The sequence below is a fragment of the Carcharodon carcharias genome, chromosome 11, assembly GCF_017639515.1.
Source record: "Carcharodon carcharias isolate sCarCar2 chromosome 11, sCarCar2.pri, whole genome shotgun sequence".
Lineage (NCBI taxonomy): Eukaryota > Metazoa > Chordata > Chondrichthyes > Lamniformes > Lamnidae > Carcharodon > Carcharodon carcharias.
In genome coordinates, this window is record NC_054477.1 from 126,831,541 (window position 1) to 126,857,977 (window position 26,437).

The window sequence follows — 26,437 nt, forward strand, 5'->3', positions numbered from 1 at the left end:
ACCTGGACCAACACAGTGTACAGAAGTTGGGACTTAACCTGAAGGAGGCCTTGGTCAGCTCGCAGAGATCCCAGGAGAACATGGATGTCTGCAGTGACTGGATCCTGGAGCACCACATGCAGCAGTGGGTGGGTGGGGCTTCACCATGTGAATCTTCCCCATGAAGCAGCATCCAGGAGGTGGTTGTTCTGGGCTGCAGCAACTTCGCCGTGGGATTGGACCACCTTCCAGGAATTTTGTCATGGGATCAGATCGCCCAGCTGAAGGAGGTACTATTGGGTGGCAAGGGTCTGCTGAGGAGGGTTGAAAGAAGGCTAGGAGAGGAATGAAGATGAGGTGCAGGGGTTCAAGCCTGGAGTGGGGGTGAAGGTGGTTGGGGGTGCTGGAGAAAGGGTAGTGGCAGATATTGCAATGTCGCAGTTAGAGCAGAGTGGGGGGTGGGAAGGGCCATGGTGTGTTCCAGGTAGGGGGTGTATGTGAAAGTCTGAAAGGGCATGGGGATGCTGTTGAGGCGTGAAGGGGCATGGGGATGCTGTTGAGGCGTGAAGGGGCATGGTGGGTGCTGTTGAGGCGTGAAGGGGCATGGTGGGTGCTATCGAGGCGTGAAGGGGCATGCTGGGTGCTATCGAGGCGTGAAGGGGCATGGTGGGTGCTGTTGAGGCGTGAAGGGGCATGGTGGGTGCTGTTGAGGCGTGAAGGGGCATGGTGGGTGCTGTCGAGGCGTGAAGGGGCATGGTTGTTGCTGTCGAGGCGTGAAGGGGCATGGGGATGCTGTTGAGGCGTGAAGGGGCATGGGGATGCTGTTGAGGCATGAAGGGGCATGGGGATGCTGTTGAGGCGTGAAGGGGCATGGTGGGTGCTGTCGAGGCGTGAAGGGGCATGGGGAGTGCTGTCGAGGCGTGAGTCAGCATGGGGGGTGCTGTCGAGGCGTGAAGGGGCATGGGGGGTGCTGTCGAGGCGTGAAGGGGCATGGGGGTGCTGTCGAGGCGTGAAGGCATGGGGGGTGCTGTCGAGGCGTGAAGGGGCATGGGGGGTGCTGTCGAGGCGTGAAGGGGCTTGGGGTGCTGTCGAGGCGTGAAGGGGCATGGGGAGTGCTGGCGAGGCGTGAAGGGGCTTGGGGGGTGCTGTCGAGGCATGAAGGGGCTTGGGGGGGGTGCTGTCGAGGCGTGAAGGGGCATGGGGAGTGCTGGCGAGGCGTGAAGGGGCTTGGGGGGTGCTGTCGAGGCGTGAAGGGGCATTGGGGCTGCTATTGAGGTGTGAAGGGGTTCACAGGGAATGGTCAGTGGAGTCAATTGTCGATTTCTGGGTTGTCATGGTATGAGGGGACAATGAGGATTATAGGGGGCAGAGGGAACTGGGAGGGTGAGGGTGCGATGATGTTGCATGAAGGTGGTCGTTGGTTGGGTTGCGGAGATATACATGGACTTTGGGGTGGTGGGCCAGAGGAGGGTGAGCAAGTCAATGGTGATGGGAATGTGATTCTCAGGGAGGTAGGGTACATGGACCATAACCTGAACATTGTCAAAGTTGAAGGGAGAAGGTTGAAGAATGGTGGGGGTAAAAAGTTATGCCAGGGAGTTCAATGGTTATGGGGATAGGGTGTGGGTGACTGGGAGAGGGTAAGCGCTGTTGGAGCTCAAGAAAAATATGACTACCACTGTTGCTGGCCTGGTCTAACTAAGCAGAGCCTCATGGTGGAGATCTCGAGATGCTGCATAGGAGCTGGGTCAGTGGGTGGGCGGAGATGCAGGTCTTCTCAACTGGACAAATGAAAAGGAGCCTCAGCAGGCAGTATTGACAATATTTTGGACCTGGGACACACAAGACTTTGAAGGATAAGGAGTCAGCGCGCACAGGACAGTGCTTGAACATGGCTCTCAAGGGCCCTGCCACATACCCTTGACTCCCTGCAGATGCCTCATTCCGGGGGATCGGGTGTCCACTGGCAGAGAAGATGGGGGCAGGCGATCGGTAAGTCTTAAGGACCACGCTGAAACAAAACAGTAGACATTATTGAAGTGAAGGTACTTATGTTTACAAAAGTTCTCTAATTGTGAAATTCAATTGTTCACCAGTTGTGATTTAATATTTCTTGATTTTCCATTCTCTGCTACTTCTAAGCGCTCTCCCGAAATGAGCAGCAGGGATGGAAGGCAGCAGCGGTGGAAGCAGCCTGCTGACCAGTTGGCCCTGTTGCTTGGATGACTTTGGCGGCCTTCCTTTGGAGAGCTGAGACCTTGGAAGGCCCTGATTTACTCTGGCTGCCCTGTGCTGGGCCAGCTGCTGCCTCTGTGACAGACACCAAGTTGAAAGGGTCACAGGCAAAGGGGTTTTGGAAGGGTGTGATGCAGTCAGGATCTGAGGGTATGTCCCAGAGGTGCCAGCTGCGGCACCTCCCCCCTTAGGGTGCCTGAGGATCCTGCCTCCCTCTTTGAGGGGAGGAGGCATCTGGAGAGAGGTCGGGGTGCCCCATTCTCTTGCATAGCCGGCGTGGAAGTTCCCCAATGGCAACGCAGTGGAGTGCAGGTCTGCACGTATCTCCAGCTGTACTAGGATCTCCATGGAGTCCACTATGGAGACCTGGATGCGTGCGCAGGTCGGCACCACCTCATCAGCCAGCAGCTGGACGGACTCCTCTGACTTGTGAGTTACCCTGTTGAGGACCTCCAATGCCAAGGCCTGATGTTCCCCTGCCTCTTGCTGACTCTTCAGCATTTGTTGGATGGCCGATTCCAGGAGCTTGTCATCAAACTCGGACCTCACAGATGCCCCTTCCCCAGCACTCCTCCAAGTGCCAGTGAGCTCAGCTGATCCTGCCTCCTCCTGCTGCGGACGTATGTCCAAGTGGTAACCATCAGAGTGAGAGACCCTTCCTAAACTGGAGTTCGTGCTCACCGAGGTGTTTGTCTCTGAGCTGGTGGAGGGTGCAAGTGTTTGTTGTGACACGTCCATGGTTGCACATTTCTCTTGTGTTCTCTCCTCGCTACTCTTTGGGCCTGGGCTTGTGCTGAAGCCTGACACAGCTTCTAGCTTGGGCCTTGGCCTCTTCCTGGTTGCACTGTAAGTGAGAGAGGAGAGACTGAGTGACAGCATGAAACACCTTCTACATAGAGGCACAATTGGCCTTCAAGTTTCTATTCCATGCGTGGATCCTTACTGGGTGGAGGCTCAAATCTAGTTCCCCATCTCCAATGGCTCGGTCCTGCTCTACACCTGCCAGGTGGGCTGCCCTCTCCTTGAACTCTGTCAGAATATCCAGTTGTGGGCAACCCCTTTCTGTCTTTTCATGTTTTTGTTGGGTGTGGCTTAACTTGTCCTGCTCAAAGACAACACAGAAGATGGGGTTGAGACATATTGCATTTGTACATAGCAATTTCATATTAATTTCTCGTGCTCTTAGAACGAACCCACTGGATTGCTTGACATGGCATTAATGTACTGCATGTTGTCCAGAAGGGTTCTCGACCAGCACCTCCAGAGCACTGATCCTATTCACATACAAGAATAAGGCTCAGAGAGGCACACCATTTGCTGAAGTTGGTTGTGCCCTCTGTACCTGAGCCCCTTTCTGCATCCCGCCACTCCCACCCCTTCCATACAGCATTGAGCTTGAAGCACGGCCTTATGCTGTTGTCACTGAGGCTCCACTTAACCTGAAACTTCACTTAATGTAGCGGAGCGGATGAAGTTGTTTATTCTCTCCTGGCATTGGAGGGCTGAACTGTGCTGGACAGCCTGGGCACTGATAGCATCAGCGACCTGCGCCCATGCAGGGTTAGTTTCCCTGCTTGGTCCCCTCCTCCTACCAGCTCATCCTGACCTCTACCTGGTTAAAGACGCGCAGGGACGCATCACTAAACTTGGGCTCAGGAGGTTTCTGTCCCCTTGCTGCCATCTCTATGGGCCTTGACAGTAAATTGGATGTCTGGGCACCTTTTAAATATGGCGCCCGGATATGATGGCAGGGCATGTGCCATCCAGCCCTCCTTGCCATGTGAGATGTCGTGAAACCCCCGACTGCATAATTAGTGACATCAGGACCACAAAATATCGCGGGATTTCCCATTCGCTTCCACAGCTGGAAGCTCTCCCCATTCCTGACCCTCCGACAGGACTTGGTTTTTGATGGAAGAATTCCGCCAGTCTTTGGTGGACTTTGGGCTTAATGGAAGGTCAAGTTTGATTCTGAGGTCTTGAAAGAATTCACATTTCGCAGGTTGCTGCAATTAAAGGCTTGTACTATGCAAATTTCTGTTACTGTGTAGTTGCCCTGCCTCTTAAGTTCTTGACTTTTCAGTTGTGGTGTCCACAACCCGTAGGTTTAACAGTTCTTTCTGGTGCACTGATAAATCTTATTTCCAAGGTGACAGTGGGTGATAAATTGCTCTTGAGCTATTGTGGGGCATCTGGGTTCCCCTCCTCCACTTTGACTTTAGTGGGCTCTAAAGCTGAATTGCTGGTTTTGGTGAGATTTGAAATTTGGACTTGACCATTTGATTCACCAGTGAGTAAGTCCACAGTGATTGCACTTTTATTCCCCTTGTGGCTTCCACAAGTGGGGTTTGTTTAAGGATGTGTTACCTTCCTTTTTCCTTCCCCCTGAGGAATGAGTTTTTCCTCAATCTGTCCCATGTCCTTTGGGACTACTTCCCTTAGGCTTCGCAGCTTCAGCAGCACTCCCCTGTGGCGTTTCAGCTGGGTGAGACATCTCCCTTACTTTGATTGTCTGTTTGGAAATTTCCTTGATCCTTATTTAAATGTTGGAAGATGGGCTCTGCTAATTATACTTCTGCTTCATTTCCTTCAATCTTTGCTGCTTCTGTTCCAGCATCTTGGTTTTCCTCACAGAATCACAAAATCTTTACAGTGCAGAAAGAGGCCCTTCAGCCCATCAAGTCTGCAGTGGCTCTCTGAAAGAGCATCCTGCCTACACCCGCTCCCTGCCTTATTCCTATAACCCTGAACATTCTTTATTTTCAGATAGCAATTCAATTCCCTTTTAAATACCTTGATTGAACCCACCTCCACCACCTGATCAGGCAGTTCGTTCGAGACTCCAACCACCCTCTGGGTGAAAAAAAATTTCCTCTCATCACTTTTACTCCTTTTGCCAGTTATTTTGCACCTGTGCCCTCTAGTCCTTGACGCTCTCTTGAATGGGAACAGTTTCTCACTATTTACTCTGCCCTTACCCCTCAGAATAATGAATACCTCTATCAAACCTCCTCTCAGCCTTCTTTTCTCCATGGAAAACAGTCCTGTAGTAATTGTAGCTTAAGGAATGTAATAACTGGAGCTTTAAGACTGCTTGTGTTGTATAGTGACAGTGTAAACGAATCAGCTCTAAGAGCGGGGAACTTGAGAGTGGGAGTTCTTCTAGTTGTGGAGCTTCATGGAAGCATGTAACTGCTGCTGCAGCCTGTAAATAAAGTTTGATGTTTCTAATGAGAAACCTGTCTAGAAAATCAAGTCCATAACAAAGTGGCGACGAGGATAAATCGGGTCCAGTGTTGTTCCTTGCCCAGTGACTCAGTATCTTGTTTAAACAGAAGGAAAGAAAGATATACTTACCAGATATGCCACATTCTGGCAAGATTGACCTCATCGAACCATCCACAGAGCATTAGTGTCAATATGTAGGGCGCTTCAAGTTATATTTCCAGGTGTTCAAAATAATGGGGGAGGAAAGGAGGAGAGCATCTAAGCATTTGTGGGAGTAAAATTTATAATTTAATCTGAAGCTTAATGGCCCTGAACACCCCCAATTTGAAGACCCGTGAATTGGCAGACCTCATTAAGGGACACTTTCAAACCAAACCCTCAGTCATCATGCAGAGGCTCAGGTTTAATTTGAGGGTTAGATTCCTGGGAGAGATCATTGCTACATATGTGGCAAAATTGAAACAACTGACTGCTGATTTTGGGGAGACCCTAAGCAATATGTTCAGGGCTCGTTTGGTCTGCTGAGTGGAAGATGATTCCATTCAACAATGTTTATTTGCTGAAGTAAACCTTGATTAAAAAAAGCATTGGAAATAGCGCTCGCTAATTTGCTTAATTATTATGGCCGATTCCTACACAACTTATTAACAGTTCTAGTCCGTCTACGTTCATTATTAAAGAAAAACCAGCGTTGGGCTTGGAAGTCACCCCAAGAAGAAGCCTTCATGAAAGTTAAACTTTCTTGTAGTCTTCAAACTTGTTAGTACACTACAACCCGACAAAGGAACTTGTACTAACCTGTGACATGTCCCCCTATAGCATGGGAGCAGCACCATCGCACAAGATGGATGACGGTTCAGAAAGACCCTTAGGCTACATGTCCAGGACCTTTTCCACGATCGAAAAAGGATATTTGCAAATTGAGAAAGAAGGATTATCGATTGTTTTTGGAGTTTAAAAAGTTCTATCAATACGTACATGGCTGACACTTTACGATAGTGTCTGACCACAAACCGCTCTTGGGCCTGTTCAGTGAAGAAAAAGCTATCCCTCCCATAGTTTCAGCATGAGTTCAAAGATGGGCTTTAATTTTATTCGCATAGGAATACACTTTTGTTCCCAGACCAGGGATGCATATAGCCAATGCTGATGTCCTAAGTCGTCTTCCTTTGCAGGAGAGCAATGAACATGCCCCAGTTCCCCAAGAGATCGTATTAGCGATGAATTTCCTGGATTCCTCTCCAGTCTGCGCAAGACAGATAAGAACCTGGGCAAATTGTGATCGAGCCCTGTTTAGAGCGAGAGACCAAGTGTTGAAAGAATGGTCCCAGTAACCAATCCCTGACGAATTGAAGCCATCTTTCACTTGAAGGAATGATTTGAGCAGTCAAATTGGTATCCTGTTATGGGGTGCGCGAGTCGTTGCTCCTTCACAAAGAAGGGAACCACTCAGAGTCGCATAGTGTACATCTGGGAATCTCAAGAATGAAGATGATCGCATGAATTTACCTTTGGTGGCTGAGCATGGAGAGTGAAATCGAGAAGGTGGTTAAACACTGTGTACAATGCCAGCAGAAGTTTCCTGTTGCGGCCCCACTACACCTGTGGGGATGGCCGGGTAGACCCTGGGTGAGACTGCACATAGATTACATCGGTTTTCTGGACATCATGTTCCTACTAATAATTGACGCACATTCCAAATGGCTAGACGTTTACAAGGTTAGGTCGCCAACATCAGGTGTGATTATAGAAAAGTTATGGCAAAGCTTTTCTGTAAATGGATTGCCAGAAGTAATCATCTCAATGGTACTGTGTTTACTAGCACTGAATTTCAAAGATTTATGAGCATAAATGGTATCAAACACGTAAAGACAGCACCATATCATCCGTGATCTAATGGCTTAGCTGAGTGAGCAGAATAGACTCTTAAAGCTCTGATGAAAAGATTATCAGGAGGATCATTGGAAACTAAACTTTCACATTTTCTGTTTCACTATAGAGCAACCCCCCACACTACTACAGGTTCAACACCTTCAGAGTTACTTATGAAGCGACACCTTTGAACGAGACTCAGCCTGATACTTCATAAATATAAATCAGGAAGAGCAAGGTCCCAACGCTAATCCCTGGGGAACTCCACTACAAACCTTCCTCCAATCTGAAAAAACACCCATTTATCACTACTCTGTCTCCTGTCACTCAGCCAATTTCTTATCCAAGTGCCTACTTTCTCTTTAATTCCATGAGTAGAATTTTTCTCAAGGCAGTTGTATGGCACTGTATCAAATGCCTTTTGAAAATCCATAGATACCACATCAACAGCCTTGCCCTTATCAACATTCTCTGTTACCTCCTCAAAAGACACCAGCAAGATAGTTAAACATGATTTTCCTTTGATTAATCCATGCTAGTTTTCCTTAATTATCCTGCACTTGTCAAAGTGACTTGATTTTGTCCCTAACAGATTTCAGAAGTTTCCCTACCACTGAGGTCAGACTGACTGGTCTGTAGTTCCCAGCTTTATCCTTGCATCCCTTTTTGAGCAAGGGTGTAACATTCACAATTCTCCAGTCCTCTGGTACCTACCCTGTGTCTAAAGAACATTAGAAGATTATTAGAACTTTAGAAGAAGATTATCACTAGTGCCTCTGCAACTTCCACTCTCACTTCCCTCAGATATATCTCATCTGGTCCTGGCACCTTATCTATTTTATTTAAGTATAGCCTTTCTAACACCACCTTCTCAATGTAAATTCTTCTAGTGTGCCAGTTACCTCGTCTGTCACTTTGGCCTGGGTAGTATTTTCTTCCTTTGTAAAGACAGGTTTAATATCTCTGTTATTTCTTCTGCCTCCATGAGCAAGTCTCCTTTTTTTATTCCTAATCAGCCCCACTCTTTCTTTTACCATCCTTTTATTATTTATATGCTTATAGAAGAGTTTGGGATTCCCTTTTATGTTAAACGCCAGTCTCTTTTCATGCTCTCTTCTTGCTTTTCCTTTAAGTTTTTTTATTTCCCCTCTGATCCTTCTATATTCAGCCTGATTCTCCATTGTATTTTCTACCTGACACCTGTTGTACGCATACGTCTTCCTTTTCATCTTCACCTCTATCTCTCTCGTCATCCAGGGCACCCTGGATTTATTTTTCCTGCCTTTCCCCTTCAAGGGAACATACCTTGATGTAGCTCGCTATAATTTTCCTTTGACGGTGGCCACCGTCTTTTCTGCCAAAACTTGATTCCAACTCACTCGACTCAGATGTATTCTCATCCAATCAAAGTTGGCTTTCCCCCAATTAATTATCCCTGCTCAGAATTGTTCCTTGTCCTGTTTCATCACCAACCTAAACCTTATGATGCAATGGTCACTGTCCCCTAGAGCCTCTCCCACTGATAGTTGATCCACTTGGGCCAATTCATTTCCTAGAACCTGGTCCAACACTGGCTGCCTTCTTGTTGGACCAGAAATCTACTGCTGCAGAAAATTATCTTGAACACATTCCAGGAACTCTTGCCCTCCTTGTCCCTTTGCACTATTCATATCCCAGTCTAATTTAGATAATTGAAGTCCCTCATGATAATTACTCTATAATCCTTGCACCTTTCTGTAATTTCTTTGCAGATTTGTTTCTCTACATCCCTTCCACTAGTTGGTGGTCTATATACTACATTGATTAATGTTATAGCATCTTTTTCATTCCTTGCCTCTAACCAGAGAGATTCCATCCTTAACCCCTCTGGAATATCCTCTCTCTCCAGTACTATAATGCCACCTTTAATCAATACTGCCACATCCCCCGCACCCCCCCCCCCCCCCCCCCCCCCCCCCCCCCCCCCCGCCCCACTTTTCTTGCTTTCCTCTCCTAAACACCTTGTACCCAGGAACATTTAATGTCCAATCCTGCCCTTCTTTTGAGCCAGGTCTCAGCTATAACAATAATATAACAATGACATTTATCAACCTGTGCCTGTATTTCACATATGTGCACTATATGCCTGCTTTAGGCTTTTTTTTTTACTTTCCCCCTCTGGCACCATCTAATGACTTACTGTTGCCTTCTCTAATTCTATCAAACTTTCCAAGTATTCTATTAACCTTGATACTACTCTCTGATATATCCTCCTCAACAGTTAGTACTTCTCTACTTCCCACTGCCAGGTTTTTCCCCTCTCCATTCTGAATTTAGTGTCAGGTTCCCCTCCCCAACAGCACTAGCAAACCTTCCAATGAGGACATTAGCCCCTGTCCTGTTAAGGTATAACCTTCATTCTTGTACAGGCTCCACCTGCCCCAGTGCCTCTGAAATCTAAAGCCCTCCCTCCCATTCCATTTCTCCAGCCATGAGTTGGTCACTTTAATTCCTATGGACTCTAACTGGCTCCTTTAAATTCTATCATCTCAAACCCTACCCCTTTAAATTCTGCTGGCTTTCCTTTAGCTTCTTCAATCCTTATGGGCTCTATCACCTCTTGTGGGACCATTGAACCCTCCTCAGCACTCTGCACCTGTGCCTGATTTGGCTTGTTCCCCTCAGTCTTCCCAGCCTCCATGGACTTCCCTGGATTCTTTGGGGATATTACCTTCCACCCAGCTAAGTCAATACCCAATTAAAGGTCCGCCCCTTGCATGGGTAAACTTGGTATCACACCCACCATTACTAATCCTGTAACTAGTTCGCTCTGCAGGTAATCTTTTATTAAAGGAGCCTCTACATATTCACCAGTGAATCCCTTAACCAGCACACTGATATTCACTCTGCTTTCAGGGGAAAATTGCCATTTCCTTTCACAAGCAGAGTTCATGAACAACCAGTATCTCAGATAATGCTGACCTCCTTTCCTGGCTTTTTGGAAAAAGTTGGGGTAATTTTCCCTTTAAATGTGAAACCCTGGTGGGAATTCTGGCCTTCAGCCTCATTTGAACATAACCTTCATGGCCATAGACACTGTCTTGACTGCCTCATTGCTTTTGGTTGACTGGCATGCCACCAGTTCTCTCTTAGGTGGCCAGGCTTTCCACACTGAATACACACTGGGCAGGTTCCTATTGGTTCCCATTTTAGCTCCTTCTTTTAAAAGTTAGGGATAGGTCCTCATTTCATTAATTACTCCCCTTTTCTCTCAAGCCACCTTTGGCTTCATCTGTCTCCTTATCTCTCCCTAGCCTGTAAGAATTACCAGTTCCCAGTTTATATTAGGTGTTTTGGTTAACTCTTTGTCTTTTGCTATGGGGCTGCCTGTATGGCTCTGGAGACTTTTTGTTCTTCCACATGGATTTTTATGGAAAGGAGAAGGAAGTTTCTGAACTCGAGAATTACATCTCTGAAGCTTTCATAGGTGGACTCTATCTTAAGTACCTGTACTCACCAGTCGAAAGCAAGTTCCTTAACTCTTTTAAACTTGATGTAAGTTCATTCAGGCCATTTTTGGGGGTACGCAGCTGGTACCAGCTCATATGCACTCTGGATAACCTTTTAGCTTATCTTATAGTTTGATGAATTCTCATCGGACAATAGGGAATAAACCTCATGGGCCTTTCCTGTTACTTTGCTTTGCAGTAGCAGGGTCCAGCCCCCTGCTGACCACTTCAAATGCGTGGCAAGCTTTTCAAATGAGATGAAAAATGTTTCCACTTTTCCCTCATCGAACTTGGTACACTTGGGAGTACATTAAGAGCTCAACTCTGTGCTGAGCTAGGTGCAGTCCCCTCACTAGTGGTGCCTTCCCTGGGGACAGTGGGTCTTTTGCTACTCAGTTTGAGCTGCCTTAACTATTTCCTGTCGAGAAAGCTCTTTCTATCTCCCCTTCCTAGAATTCTCTCTCCCCCTCCTATTCCTGTCTCTTCCTTTTTCTTGTTATTCCCTTTCCCTTTCTTTTTTCTTGTCTTTCTCTCTTTCCCTTTCCAGGAATTCTAGGTCTAGCCTCCGCTGTTCCAGCTGTATCTTTGCCAATGCTAGCCTGTCTGTTTCAGGCCCTATGTCTTTCTCCAGTTTTTCAAGTTCAATTTCAAAATGGTTGGCCATAAATTTTAACAGATATTTATCAGCGCTTCAATGAATGGCGGTGCTCCAAGTTACCTCACTATTCAAGGGAGGCACTGACCTTGAATGTGGACATTTTTGGTATTCTTGCACTGAAAACCACAAGGAACCCTTCATTGAAGTTTTTAAAATTACTTCTAGGGATCACTTTGGTTCCCCCCTTCAAATTTAATTTGTCTGTGGGTTTGATCTCAGAACCTCCAAATTTCTGTTACGATCAGGTAAGGAGGGGACGAATGACTCCTATCTTTTCCATCTCCTCATTTACCGCGACAGGTTTTGTTTGAAAATGATTTACATAGAAACATAAAAAATAGGAGCAGGAGTAGGCCATTCGGCCCTTCGAGCCTGCTCCGCCATTCATCATGAGCATGGCTGATCATCCAACTCAAAAGCCTGATCCTGCTTTCTCCCCATATCCTTTGATCCCTTTCACCCCAAGAGCTCTATCTAACTCCTTGAAAACATACAATGTTTTGCCAATTCATGAGTGTTTAACTGTTTACGAGCCGTAATCATCAAAGAACCAATGGGACATTTTTTTTGAGTTTAACGTAAGAAAGAGGTTATCTTTCTTATACTTAACCCAGTCTAAATAAAATAATAAAATGGAATTCATGCTCAAAAGCTCACACGTGCAGACCGCTAGATTGCTACGCTTCTTCTTAAACAGTCCCTTAGGAACGAGCATGCCTTTCTTCCACTATGGGATTGTCAGTCCTGAGGTGACTAAAAAGTCCAATGCTGAACTTGCACATTCTGCCACGGGTGGGGCAGGTGGGTGTTTGATGAGGTGGGTGGGTGGGAAGCTCGAATTTTGGCATGCTCCTTCCTCTGCTTGTGCTTCAGCTCCACCTGGGTCTGTCGGAGATGTTTGAAATGGTTAGCACCTTCTCCAGTTTGGGTGGCCTTGAGCAACATATCCCCATGTTGCATTTTTTCTGGGAGACTTTGAGGACATCCCTGAAATGTTTCCTCTGTCGTCCTGGTAACTGCTTTCCATTACGAAGCTTGAAGTAGAGATCTTGTTTTGGGAGTCTTGTGTCAGGCATGCGGACGACGTGGCCTGTTGAACGCAGCTGATTAGCCATAACCAGTGCCTTGATGCTGGGGATATTGGCCTGAGAGAGGACACTGATATTGGAGTGCCTATCCTGCCATTGAAATTGCAGGATTTTGTGGCATCGCTGGTGATGTTACTCCAGGATTTTAAGGTGTCTCCTGTACATTGCAGCCCTGTAGACCATGAGCTTGGTGCTGGGTTTCAGATCTTCGGCCAACCAAGGAACAAAGCGTTTGATGATGAGGGCTGCGCTGGCACACTGGAGGCGATGTTGAGTTTATCATTGATGTGTATCCTTGCTGAGAGGAAGCTCCCAAGGTGTGAGAAATGATCCATGTTGTTCAATGGTTCGCCATCAATAGTCGGGGAGTGGGGAAGAGGGCTGTGTTGTGCAGCGGGAACAAGCTAGTGGAGGACCTTTATCTTCTGGATGTTTATCCTAAGACCTATTCTTTCATGTGCCTCTGTAAAAGCATCAATGATGGTTTGGAGCAAAGATGGAAGATGCTGGAAAAACTCAGCAGGTCTAACAGCATCTGTAGAGGGAAACAGAGTTAACGTTTTGAGTCTACATGACTCTTATTCACCAATAACTTTTGCTGGGTTGTAGGTTTTCATGATTGGACTCTGTATATGTACAGTTTGTCCTTTCAACAACTTAGGCAGGGATTTGGCATGCTTGTTGAAGTGTTGACCTCCTCCTACCTGTGCATCAGTGAGTAGTTATTGTTTTGACCAAGAGGAAGTATCTTGCTTGGCAAAATTGTCTTGCACTTTCTGCCATTGAGTAGCTCTGCAGTTAATTTCATGTCAGTCTTGAGAGGTGTTGATCAGGGTAACAAAAAGTCAAGGCCTAGATTTTCTTCTGTGTCTTGGCATTTCATGAAGGTTCTCTATAAAATGGTTAATTGGTTAATGTGGTGATGATGTTGAACCCATGTTCAGCAAATTCCTTAAACTCTCTGGAAGTAAATTGATCTCCATTATCACACGTTACTCTTTCAGGAATTCTTGCTCAGCAAACAGAACTTGTATGCTGAAGTGATTGTTGTAGCTCTCAAATCTTTCACTTTCTGATGAAAGGGATCTTTGATTAATAGTCTGCTATTCTGAAATGCCATTCTTGACTGTGTGAATAAACAAACACCCACAGTATGCCATGGCCTAGGTTAATGGATCTGGGCCAGATAAATTGTAACCAAAGGTTAGAAAAAATGGTAACTGAACAATGGGCTACCTTTAAAGAAGAGAGTTAGTGCACAGTCAAGGTATATTCCCATGAAGAGGAAAAGTAAATCAAACAAATCCAGGGCTCCCTGGTTGATGAAAGAGATAGAGATTAAGATGAAGGAGAAAAAGTGTGCTTATGATAAATGCCAAGTGGATAATACAATCGCAAACCAAGCTGAATATAGAAGGCTCAGAGGGGAAGTGAAAAAGCAAATAAGAGAAGCAAAGATAGAGTATGAAGAGAGTAGCAGCTAACATAAAATGAACCCCAATGTCTTCTATAGGCACATAAGAAGTAAAAGGGTGGTAAAAGGAGGCATGGGGCTGATTAGGGACCAGAAAGGGGATTTACAAATGGAGGCAAGGGTCATAGCTGAAGTATTAAATGAATGTCTTGCATCTGTTTTTTACCAAGGAAGAAGATGCTGAACAGATCATGATGAAAGAGGAGGTAATTCAGACACTTGAAGTGTTTAAAATTGATGGTGAGGAGGTATTGGATAGGCTATCTGTACTTAAAGTTGATACAGCATCAGATAATATGCATCTAAGGGTATTCAGGGATGTGAGAGTCGAAATTGCAGAGGCACTGGCCATAATTTTCCAATCCTTCTTAGACTCGGGTAATGCCAGAGGACTGGAAAATTGCAAGTGTTACACCCTTGTTCAAATAAGGGTGTAAAGATAAGCCCAGCAACTACAGGCCAATCAGTTTAATTTTGGTCGTGGGGAAGCTCCTAGAAACAATAATTCAGGACAAAGACAATGCTCTCTTGGGCAAATGTGCATTAATTAAGGAAAGCCAATATGGATTTAACGGCAAACCATGTTTAACTAACTTGCTGGCGATTTTTGAAGAAATAACAGAGATGGTTGATGAGGGTAATGCTTTTGATGTGGTGCATATGGACTTCCGAAAGGCATTTGATACAGTACCGCACAACAGACTGGTGTTATAGTTATATCTCATGAAATAAAAAGGACAGGAGCAACATGGATTCGAAATTGGCTGAGTGACAGGAAATGAGTAGTGGTTAATGACTAGAAGAGGGTTTGTAGTGGAGATCCCTAGAGGTCAGCGTTGGGACCCTTGCTCTTCCTGATATATATTAATGACTTAGACCTTGGTGTACAGGGCATAATTTCAAAACTTGCAGATGATCTGAAATTTGGAAGCATTATAAACTGTGAGGAGGATAGTGCAGAACTTCAAAAGGACAAATTGGTGGAATGGGCGGTCAAGTGGCAGATGAAATTCAATGCAATGAAGTGTGAAGTGATTCACTTTGGTAGGACAAATGCAAATAGTCAATGTAAAATAAAGGCTACAATTCTGAAAGGAATGCAAGAGCACAGGGACCTCGGTGTATATGCGCACAAGTCATTGAAGCTGACAGGACAGGTTGACAGTGTGATTAATAAGGCATGCATCATCCTAGGCTTTATTAATAGGGGCATAGAGTACAAGAGCAACAGGGTTATGTTAAACTTATATAAGACACTGTTTCAACCTCAACTGGAGTATTGCTTCCAGTTCTGGGTGCCACTCTTTAGGAAAGATGTGAAGGCCTTGGAGATGGTGCAGAAAAGATTCATGAGAATGGTTCCAGGGGTGAGGAACTTCAGTTACATAGATAGATCAGAGAAGTTGGGAATGTTTTCCTTGGAAAAGAAAAGGTTGAGAGGAGATTTGATAGAGGTATTCAAAATCATGAGGGGTCTGGGCAAAGTAGATAGGGAGAAACTGCTCCCATTGGTGGAAGGATTGAGAGCAAGAGGGCGCAAATTTAAGGTAATTCACAAAAAAAGCAATTGAGACATGGGGACATTTTTTCAAGCAGCAAATGGTTAGGATCTGGGTTACTTGAGAATGTGGTGGAGGCAGGTTCAGTTGAGGCATTCAAAAGGGTATGGGATTATTATCTGAAAAGGAATAATGTGTAGGTCTACAGGGAGAAGGCAGAGTAATGGAATTAGGTGAATTGCTCATTTGGAGAGCCAGCACGGATACAATGGGCTAAATGAGCTCCTCCTGTACTGTAACAAATCTGAGATTCTGGGTGGCACTTTGCTAGCTTTCGTAATCTCTTTCTGCTGTATATTTCTATATAGCTGGTGTACATTGCATATAGATACCATTCTTTCAATGCCTTTGTAGATAGATGCCTGTGCGGTACACAACTGATCTGGCCTGAGCTTACACTTCTCCATTCCCATGTGGTCTTCATGTATCTTCTGGAGAAGTTCTCTCCGCATCATTTTGGATATGATGATTCTGGATCTGGAAGCAGAACACCATCTTCCAGTGAGATGCCATCTTTGATTGATCAATATTGTCGTATTGCTGGCTGTCTTTGCTTTTTTCTTATCAGTCCATCCCTGGCTTACTTGCTGAGGCAGCATCTGTAAATTTTTCTTTGCCGGTCTCATCTCTAATTTGACTCAATTTCGGTGGTATTACATTCACTAGATGGTGGATCTTTACATCAAGTACTTTTATCTTGTGCTTCTCATATGACAACAACCGATATAGGATGCTTGCCAGCACCATTCCTCTTCTTGGCTTGTATTTCAGAGCGAAATCGTAACTCTGAAGCCTCAAGAATAAACTCTGCAGCCTTGCTGGAGCTTTACACAGATCTTTCTTTTCGATCTGCTCTGGTGGATGATGATCAGTCTCCACTATGAGGTTTATCCCACAGAGATATGTATGGAATTTCTCACATACACAACAGCCAAAAGCTCTTCTCTTGTGTTAGCATATCTGGTCTCAGCTGATAGTGATAGTTAGTGTTTTCTATGCAAATCTATTGTCTTTCCATGTTGTACCACAGCGCCTACCATTGCCTTTATAGAAGCATGTACTTGCAGAGTGCTGGGTTTCTTTCTGTTGTGATTATGACAGTATCCTTGCATACTATTCTTTGAGTTTGCTGAGACTCTTCTCCCATGACTCTAATGACTGTTGCTCAACGTCCTCTCTCATCAGCTCTCTTAGGTTTGCTCTGTGTCCTGACATGTGAAATATGAAAGAGCTCATGTACTGGATCAGGCCAAGGAAACTTTTTGGCTCCTTGTTTCTTGGAAATTTCATCTCAGCGATAGCAGTGACTTTTTCAGGACTCATCTTGACTCCATCAGGTGCGTACACTGTTCAGAAGAACTGGCATTCTATCACCTTCACAATGCATTTGTCTCGTGTTTAGATGAATCCCACTTTCCTGGTTCACTCTATAGCTTCAAGTAGATGGTGGTCATGATCTTTTTCATCTAGACTGTATATCTGGATATCATCCCTGTGGCAACTGCTGCTTTACATCTTATGTGTCATGTCGACTTTCTGTTGGAATATATTCTGGTTCCTCTTAAGGTCACAAGGTGAATGCAGGAATTTTTACCATCCAAAGTGTGTGTTGAATGTTGTCAACAGCGAAGCATCCTCGCGCTTCACATTCCAGTAGCCACTTCTGTCATCAAGCTTGCTGAATATGTTTGCCCTTGTCAGTGCTGGAATTTACCCAATCTATAGCCTCTGTGACTAAGGATCATTTTTTTCCATCTCTTGGTGCTGTCTTTCAAGCTTTCCTTTTAGCTCAATTGGTATTTTATATAGGGAATGAATCACTGGTTTCTTCTTTGGATCAATATTGGTGTAATACTCAAAAAAAGGCCTCATCAAAACACTCTGGATACATTTGGACCTGATCTTTCTTGCTTCTGATCAGAGGGCACTTTTCAATGGGTGTCTCACCTTCAAACTTCAGTGATGCCTCCATCATCTCGTGGTTCACTGAGATCAGCTTCAGTTCTTTGCAACTACTGAACCCAGCATAGTAGGACCATCTGTTTCAGTGACATAGATCATATAATTAGCATCTTTTCCTTTGTGTGTCCTTCTGAATTGGGTTGTTCCTAGTTGTCAAATCTCAGTTCCTCTGTATGTTGTCAGCATGATGTTGGTTTCAGAGCATCTTTCTTGGGTAACTCATTTCTTTCAAATTTTTAGGAAAGATGATCTTGTATAGCCTGTGCAGGATCATTTTACTCTGCTCAAATATCAAGCTTCAAATTTATGCTTGTGGGCTTATTTCTCACCCTATTTCTAACCTGAATGGTTGTGTGAATTTCCATCTGGGAACTGTCACATCCAGCCATTTCATGCCGTTGTATAGTTCCTATGTTTATCGTATCTTCAAACTTGCTGTCATCTTCCAAGGTATGGATGTTTTGATTTGTTTTCTTTCTCATTCACCCTGTTCCTCTGCCTTTGCCAGCTCCTCTTTAAAATGCAGTCCACTGTTTCGTTAGTTTTTGCTGCCAACCTTTGATTCCAATTTACTTGGAACAGATCTGTTCTTAGCTCCCTTATCCTTTTCCTGAGCTAACCTAAACTTCATGATGCTATCATGAGTACCATCACTGATACATACATCCAAACTGTCATAATCTTGTACACCTCTATCAAACCTCCTCTCAATCTCCTTTGTTCCAAACGAGAACAACCTCAACTGCTCAACTGTAACCTTGGAGCTAAATCATTCTGGTAAATCCCCTCCGCACCTTGCCAAGGACCCTCACATCCTTTCTAAAGCATGGTAACCAGAAACAATACTTTACTTGTGGCCTAACCGGAGCTTTATAAAGGTTCAGATTAACTTCCCTACTTTTGTACTCAATGCCTCTATTTATGAAGCCCAAAATCCCATATAAAGGCAAAATACTGCGGATGTTGGAAATCTGAAACAAAAACAAAAATGCCAGAAAAGCTCAGCATTGTGATTATGCAGAGACAGAGGGAACTGAGGTGCATGTGCATAGATCTTTGAAGATGGCAAAGTATACCAAGAGTAGTTAGCACATGGGATTTTGGAATGAAAAAAAATGCAGGAAAAACTCAGCAGGTCTGACAGCATCTGTGGAGAGAAAGACAGAGTTAATGCTTTGAGTCCATATGACTCGAAGAAGAATCATTCGGAAGAAGAAGAGTCATACAGACTCGAAGCATTAACTCTGTCTTTCTCTCCACAGATGCTGTCGGACCTGCTGAGTTTTTCCAGCGTTTTTTTGTCTTCATTCCAAAATCCCATATGCTAACTACTCTTGGTAAATTTGACCACCTTCAAGGATCTATGCACATGCACCTCAGTTCCCTCTGTCCCTGCACAATCTTTAGAACTATACTGACTTCCTGATCCCTTCTTAAAAAAAAAATCACCTTGCACTTCTCTGTATTAAATTCCATTTGTGACTTGTTTGGCCATTCTGCTATCCTATCTATGCCCTGTTGCAGTTGATTTGTGTTATCTTCACTGCTTGCCACTCCTCCAAGTTAGTGTATCATTGGCAAATTTTGAAATTTTACTCTCTATTCCAACCAAGTCACTTATGTAGGAGTGCTGCGGGTATATCCAGGATGGGCACAAAACACATGCGGTAGGACATGCTGCTGTCTGGCTACTGCAATGAATTGTACAGAATTAACAACCAGTTGGAGACAACGTCAATCAAGGCTTCCCTGTTCCTGCTGACCAGTGGCCTAGCAGACCAGTGTCCAGTACTTGTGGTTTGACAGAAAGGATCTTGGATAATCTGCTGTCTGCCTTAATGGAGAGTCCTCTGACCAGTCCTCCCCAATGCCTACTTGTTTGACAGTAAGACTGGAAAATGGACTGAATAGGAAACAACTCTAGAGACATTCTCAACACATTGACTCCAAGAAAGGAAGACAACCATAGTCCTAACGTGCTGCATGTAGTCAGTAGTTAACCACCTTACTTGTTCCAGTTTTGCAGTTAACACTTAGAAGAAGCACCAGTTTAGGCATAGCGATAACAGTGCACCAAGCAATAGACAGTGGTGCAAAAATTGTATTTTGAACAGCTAATGAGGGAAGTTATGTTGTCTCAGTTTTTTCTATAGTTTAGAAGTTTGTGTGTTGATATGTGAGGCATGAGAAATGACGCTTGGATGCTTACCGAGATTAGAGTGGTGTGGTGGATGGTCAGAGATCACATTATTATGTGGAATGTTTCTGCAGTGGGACTGCTGGTTCACAGGACAAAGTGTCTACTCAGCCACTAAGTTTCCCATGGCATTTTGTTTCTCTTCTTGCTGCTGCTTACCTTCTTCCCCTGTGGCCTTCTGTTAAATCTTTCCTCTCTGTCAGGATTGGCAGTACTCTTTCCAGTGCAGGATTAATCAGCATCCAGCAGAGGACCACTGTGGTAGACATTTGCACAGGACTGCGCTAAAATGCCCCATCAAGCTCACCGAGCTGTCTGAAGCATGTCTTCAGCATTCTGATGATGTGTTTGACTACCATCCTAGTGATTGATTGTATCTTATTGGGCCCCTGCTCTGTTTAAGTCCTGGGAATGTACAAGTGTTAGTAACCAATGGATGAGGTACCCTTTATGCCCCGGGATTCGGTGGGACACTCAACTTTGGTTTTCGAAGAATAAAATGAGTAATGGTAAATTCTCAGGCATGCATGTTTCTGTGATCATTGTGATACAACTGGCTGTCCATTCATGAAGTGGAATACTTTTTCTGTTGTACGATGTTTCATGGATAAAAGGATGTAGCCCCATGAGTTCCACCAACAGACCCATGAACTTTGGGACTCGCACAAATCCCCACAGCTTTCTGAAGCTGTGACCTTTGATCCAGGGGAAGGCGTTGCACGGGGAAGCAAAGCATCATATATGAGCTGATAACTGATTGGATGATCTGGTGGGAATCCCTTGAAGTCCCATGAAAGCAGCTAGAAGCAAATAAACAAAAATTCTGGTGATCAGTTTGATTGTCAATGGCAATGTGTGGGTGTATGTTTGCACCAACTTTGGCAACTCTTGGATGACTTCCATTAGGAAGCAGAGTCATCTTATGTGCTGCTCCTGGCTGAGATGGAGGTAGTTTCTGTGAAGTTAGTGCATTCCCTGGTCACTTGGTACTTTTTTCAACTTAAGGGTGACTCTCTGCACAACTTTGTCTTTTCCTGTGCTGTTCTTTTGCCTCCAAGAAAGCCATGGTGGGAAATCATAGTAGAAAATTAACAAACCAAGGTCTAGCATCAGCAGGCAGTAATTATATTTGCCCCCACCCTTACCCACCCCCACCAACATAGTACTCTGACTTACCCTTAAATGCATCAATGGCATTGGCTCTACTACTACGTGAAGTACAGAGCTTTCATACACCAAGTGAAGAAGTTTCTCCTGAATTCCTTCTTGATTTATTAGGACTACCTTGTATTTATGATCTAAAAGCAAAAAACTGTGGATGCTGGAAATCCAAAGCAAAAACAAAAACAGAAATACCTGGAAAAACTCAGCAGGTCTAGCAGCATCAGCGGAGGAGAGCACAGTTGACGTTTCGAGTCCTCGTGACTCTTCAACAGAACTAAGTAAAAATAGGAAAGGGGTGAAATATAAGCTGGTTTAAAGGGGGGTGGGGTGGGTTGTTGGGACAAGCAGCAAGTAATAGGTGGAGATAACAAATAGATGTCACAGACAAAAGGACAAAGAGGTGTTGAAGGTGGTGATATTATCTAAGGAATGTGCTAATTAAGAGTAGAAAGCAGGACAGGCAAGATACAGATAGCTCTAGTGGGGGTGGGAGAATACTAAAAAGGCTAAAAGGTAGAGATAAACAATGGGTGGAAATACATTTAAAAATAATGGAAATACGTGGGAAAAGAAAAATCTATATCAATTATTGGAAAAAACAAAAAGGAGGGGGAAGCAACGGTGGGGATGAAGGAGAGAGTTCAAGATCTAAAATTGTTGAACTCAATATTCAGTCCGGAAAGTTGTAAAGTGCCTAGTCAGAAGGTGAGGTGTTGTTCCTCCAGTTTGCGTTGAGCTTCACTGGAACAATGCAGCAAGCTAAGGACAGACATGTGGGCATGAGAGCAGGGTGGAGTGTTGAAATGGCAAGCGACAGGGAGGTCTGGGTAATGCTTGTGGACAGACCGAAGGTGTTCTGCAAAGTGGTCACCCAGTCTGCGTTTGGTCTCTCCAATGTAGAGGAAACTGCATTGAGAGCAACAAATGCAGTAGACTAAGTTGAGGGAAGTGCAAGTGAAATGCTGCTTCACTTGAAAGGAGTGTTTGGGCCCTTGGATGGTGAGGAGAGAAGAAGTGAAGGGGCAGGTGTTGCAACTTCTGCGTTTGCATGGGAAGGTGCTGTGGGAGGGGGTTGAAGTGTAGGGGGTGATGGAGGAGTGGACCGGGGTGTCACGGAGTGAACGATCCCTACGGAATGCCGCCCGGGGGGCTGGTGAAGGGAAGATGTGTTTGGTGGTGGCATCATGCTGGAGTTGGCGGAAATGGCGGAGGATAATCCTTTGAATGCGGAGGCTGGTGGGGTGATAAGTGAGGACAAGGGGGACCCTATCATGTTTCTGGGAGGGAGGAGAAAGCGTGAGGGCGGATGCACGGGAGATGGGCTGGACACGATTGAGGGCCCTGTCAACGACCGTGGGTGGAAAACCTTGGTTAAGGAAGAAGGAGGACATGTCAGAGGAACAGTTTTTGAAAGTGGCGTCATCAGAACAGATACGACGGAGGCGAAGGATCTGAGAGAATGGGATGGAGTCCTTACAGGAAGCGGTGTGCGAGGAGCTGTAGTCGAGGTAGCTGTGGGAATCGGTAGGCTTGTAATGGATATTGGTGGACAGTCTATCACCAGAAAATGAGAGAGAGGGGTCAAGGAAGGGAAGGGAAGGGAATTGTCAGAAATGGACCATGTGAAAATGATGGAGGGGTGGAGATTGGAAGCAAAGTTAATAAATTTTTCCAAGTCCCGACGAGAGCGTGAAGCAGCACCGAAGTAATCATTGATGTACATCGATGGTACATCAATGATTACTTCGGTGCTGCTTCATGCTATCGTCGGGGTCTGGGAAAATTTATTAACTTTGCTTCCAATCGCCACCCCTCCATCATTTTCACATGGTCCATTTCTGACAATTCCCTTCCCTTCCCTTCCTTGACCTCTCTGTCTCAATCTCTGGTGATAGACTGTCCACCAATATCTATTACAAGCCTACCGACTCCCACAGCTACCTCGACTACAGCTCCTCACACTCCGCTTCCTGTAAGGACTCCATCCCATTCCCTCAGTTCCTTCGCCTCTGTCGCATCTGTTCTGATGATGCCACTTTCAAAAACAGTTCCTCTGACATGTCCTCCTTCTTACTTAACCGAGATTTTCCGTGGTTGACAGGGCCCTCAACCGTGTCCGGCCCATCTCCCGCACATCCGCCCTCATGCCTTCTCCTCCCTCCCAGAAACATAATAGGGTCCCCCTTGTCCTCACTTATCACCCCACCAGCCTCCGCTTTCAAAGGATCATCCTCCGCCATTTCCGCCAACTCCAGCACGATGCCACCACCAAACACATCTCCCCCCCCCCCCCCCCGCCCCCCGGCGGCATTCCGGAGGGATCGTTCCCTCCGTGGCACCCTGGTCTACTCCTCCATCAGCCCCTACTCCGCAACACCCTCCCACGGCACCTTCCCATGCAACCGCAGAAGATGCAACACCTGCCCCTTCACTTCTTCTCTCCTCACCGTCCAAGGGCCTAAACACTCCTTTCAAGCGAAGCAGCATTTCACTTGCACTTCCCTCAACTTAGTCTACTGCATTTGTTGCTCCCAATGCAGTTTCCTCTACACGCAGACTGGGTGACCGCTTTGCAGAACATCTTCGGTCTGTCCGCAAGCATTACCCAGACCTCCCTGTCGCTTGCCATTTCAACACTCCACCCTGCTCTCATGCCCACATCTCTGTCCTTGGCTTGCTGCATTGTTCCAGTGAAGCGCAACGCAAACTGGAGGAACAGCACCTCATCTTCCGACTAGGCACTTTACAGCCTTCCGGACTGAATATTGAATTCAACAATTTTAGATCTTGAACTCTCTCCTCGATCCCCACCCCCTTTCCATTGCTTCCCCCTCCTTTTTGTTTTTTCCAATAATTGATATAGATTTTTCTTTTCCTACCTGTCCATTATTTTTAAATGTATTTCCACCCATTGTTTATCTCTACCTTTTAGCCTTTTTAGTATTCCCCATCCCCGCTAGAGCTATCTGTATCTTGCCTGTCCTGCTTTCTACTCTTAATTAGCACATTCTTTTAGATAATATCACCACCTTCAACACCTCTTTGTCCTTTTGTCTGTGACATCTTTTTGTTATCTCCACCTATTACTGGCTGCTTGTCCCAACAACACTGCCCACACCCCCCCCCCCATTTAAACCAGCTTATATTTCACCCCTTTCCTATTTTTACTTAGTTCTGTTGAAGGGTCATGAGGACTCGAAACGTCAACTGTGCTCTCCTCCGCCAATGCTGCCAGACCTGCTGAGTTTTTCCAGGTATTTCTGTTTGTATGTATGGTCTCTAGTTTTGAATTTTCCATGAGCAGAAACAACTCTACTTCTACCTTATCAAACTCCTTCCTAATTTTAAAGACCTCTATCAGATCACATCTCAGTCTTACCCTCTCTAGAAAAAAGAGCCCCAGCTGTTTGGATTTTTGTTTTTTATTTATTCATTCATGGAATGTGGGCATTGCTGGCTAGGCCAACATTTATTGCTCATCCGTAATTGCCCTTGAGAAAGTGGTGGTGAGCTGCTTTCTTGAACTACTGCAGCCCATGTGGTGTAGGTACACCCATAGTGCTGTTATGATTTTCCAGGACCTTGACCCAGCGACAGTGGAGGAACAGCGATGTATTTCCAAGTCAGGGTGCTGAGTGGCTTGGAGGGGAACTTCCTGGTGGCGGTGTTCCCATCTGCCTGTTGCCCTTATCCTTCAGAATGTAGTGGTCATGCGTTTGGAAGATGCTGTCTAAGAAGATTTGATGAGTTCCTGCAGGGCGTCTTGTAGATGGTACACTCTGTTACCACTGTGTGTCGGTGTTGGAGAGAGTGAATGTTTGTGGATGGGGTGCAACTCAAATGGGCTGTTTTGCCCTGGATGGTGTCAAGCTTCTTGAGTGTTGTGGGGAGCTGCACTCACCCAGGGAAGTATTCCATCATGTTTGTGACTTGTGTCTTGTAGATGGTGGCCAGGTTTCGGGAAATCAGGTGAGTTTATGTTCGTCACAGGATTCTTAGCCTCTGACCTACTCTTGCAGCCACAGTAATTATATGGCTAGTCCAGTTCAGTTTCTGGTCAATGCTAACCCCCAGGATGTTGCTAGTGGGGGATTTAGAGATGACACTGCCATTATATATCAAGGGGTGAGGGTAAGATTTTTTCTTGTTGGAGATGGTCAGTGCCTGGCACTTGTGTGGCACATGTCTGCCCAACCCTGGATATAGTCCAGCTCTTGCTGCATTTGAACATGGACTGCTTCAAGATCTGAGGAGTTGCTAATGGTGCTGAACATTCTGCAATTATCAGTGAACACCCCCACTTCTGACCTTATCTTGGAAGGAAGCAGCTGAAGATGGTTGGGACTAAGACACTACCTTGAGGAATTCCTTCAGTGATGTCCTAGCACTGAGATGATTAACCTCCAACAACCACAACCATCTTCCTTTGTGCTAGGTATTACCCCAACCAGTGAAGAAGTTTCTGCCTGATTCCCAATTGACTCCAGTTTTACTAGGGCTCCCTGATGCCACACTGTCAAATGCTGCCTATCAAGGGCAGTCGCTATCACCTCGTCTCTGGAGTTCAGCTCTTCTGTCCATGTTTGAACCACAGCTGTAATGAGGTCAGGAGCTGATTGATCCTGGCATAACCCAAACTGGGCATCAGCAGGCTATTGCTGAGCAAGCGCTGCTTGATAGCACTATTGGCGACCCTCTCCATGACCTTACTGATGATCGAGAGTAAATTAATGGGGCAGTAATTGGCTGAGTTGGTTTTGCCCTGCTTTTTGTGTACCTGAGCAATTTTCCACATTGTTGGGTAGAGGCTAGAGTTGTAACTGTATTGGAACAGCTTGGCTAGGGGCACGACAGGTTGTGGAGTACAAGTCTTAAGTACTATTGCTGGAATATTGTCAGGACCCATAGCCTTTGCACTAACCAATGACTTCAGCCATTTCTTGATATCACGCGGAGTGAATTGAACTGGCTGAAGACCTGCATCGGTGATGCTATGAACCTCTGGAGGGGACAGAAATAGATCATCCACTTGGCACATCTGGCTGCAGATTGTTGCAAATGCGTCAGATTTATCTTTTGCACTGATGAGCTTGGCTCCTCCATCAATGAGGATGGGGATATTTGTGGACCCTCCTCCAGTGGCTTGTTTAACTGTCCACCACCATTGAAAACTGGATGAGGCAGACTGCAGAGTTTAGAACTTATGCGTTGGTTATAAAATCACTTAGCTCTGTCTATTGCTTGTTGCTTATGCTGTTTGATATGCAAGTAATCCTCTGTTGTAGCTTTATTAGGTTGATACCTCATTTTTAAGTATGCCTGGTGCTGCTCCTGGCATCCCCTCCTGCACTCTTCATTAAACCGAGGTTGATCCCCTGGCTTGGTGGTAATGGTAGAGTGGGGGTAGGCCGGGGCATGAGGTTACAGATTATAATTGAGTACCATTCTGCTGCTGCAGATGGCCCACAGCGCTTCATGGTTGCTCAGTCTTGACTTGCTAGATCTGTTCAAAATCCATCCCATTTAGTAAGGT

The 26,437-nt window shown here is 45.4% G+C and overlaps 1 protein-coding gene across 2 annotated transcripts in view; it reads left to right on the forward strand.

Moving 5' to 3' along the window:
• abcc4 (ATP-binding cassette, sub-family C (CFTR/MRP), member 4) overlaps nt 1–26,437 on the forward strand; it is a 516,215-nt gene that overhangs the window by 35,158 nt on the left and 454,620 nt on the right. Inside the window, exon 2 of one of the 2 annotated variants that reach the window (XM_041199135.1) lies at nt 14,193–14,228. The exons of the other annotated variant lie outside the window; for it this stretch is intronic. The gene's annotated coding sequence lies outside the window, so the exon portion shown is untranslated. The remainder of the gene's footprint in view (nt 1–14,192; nt 14,229–26,437) is intronic. 2 annotated transcript variants of the gene reach the window in all.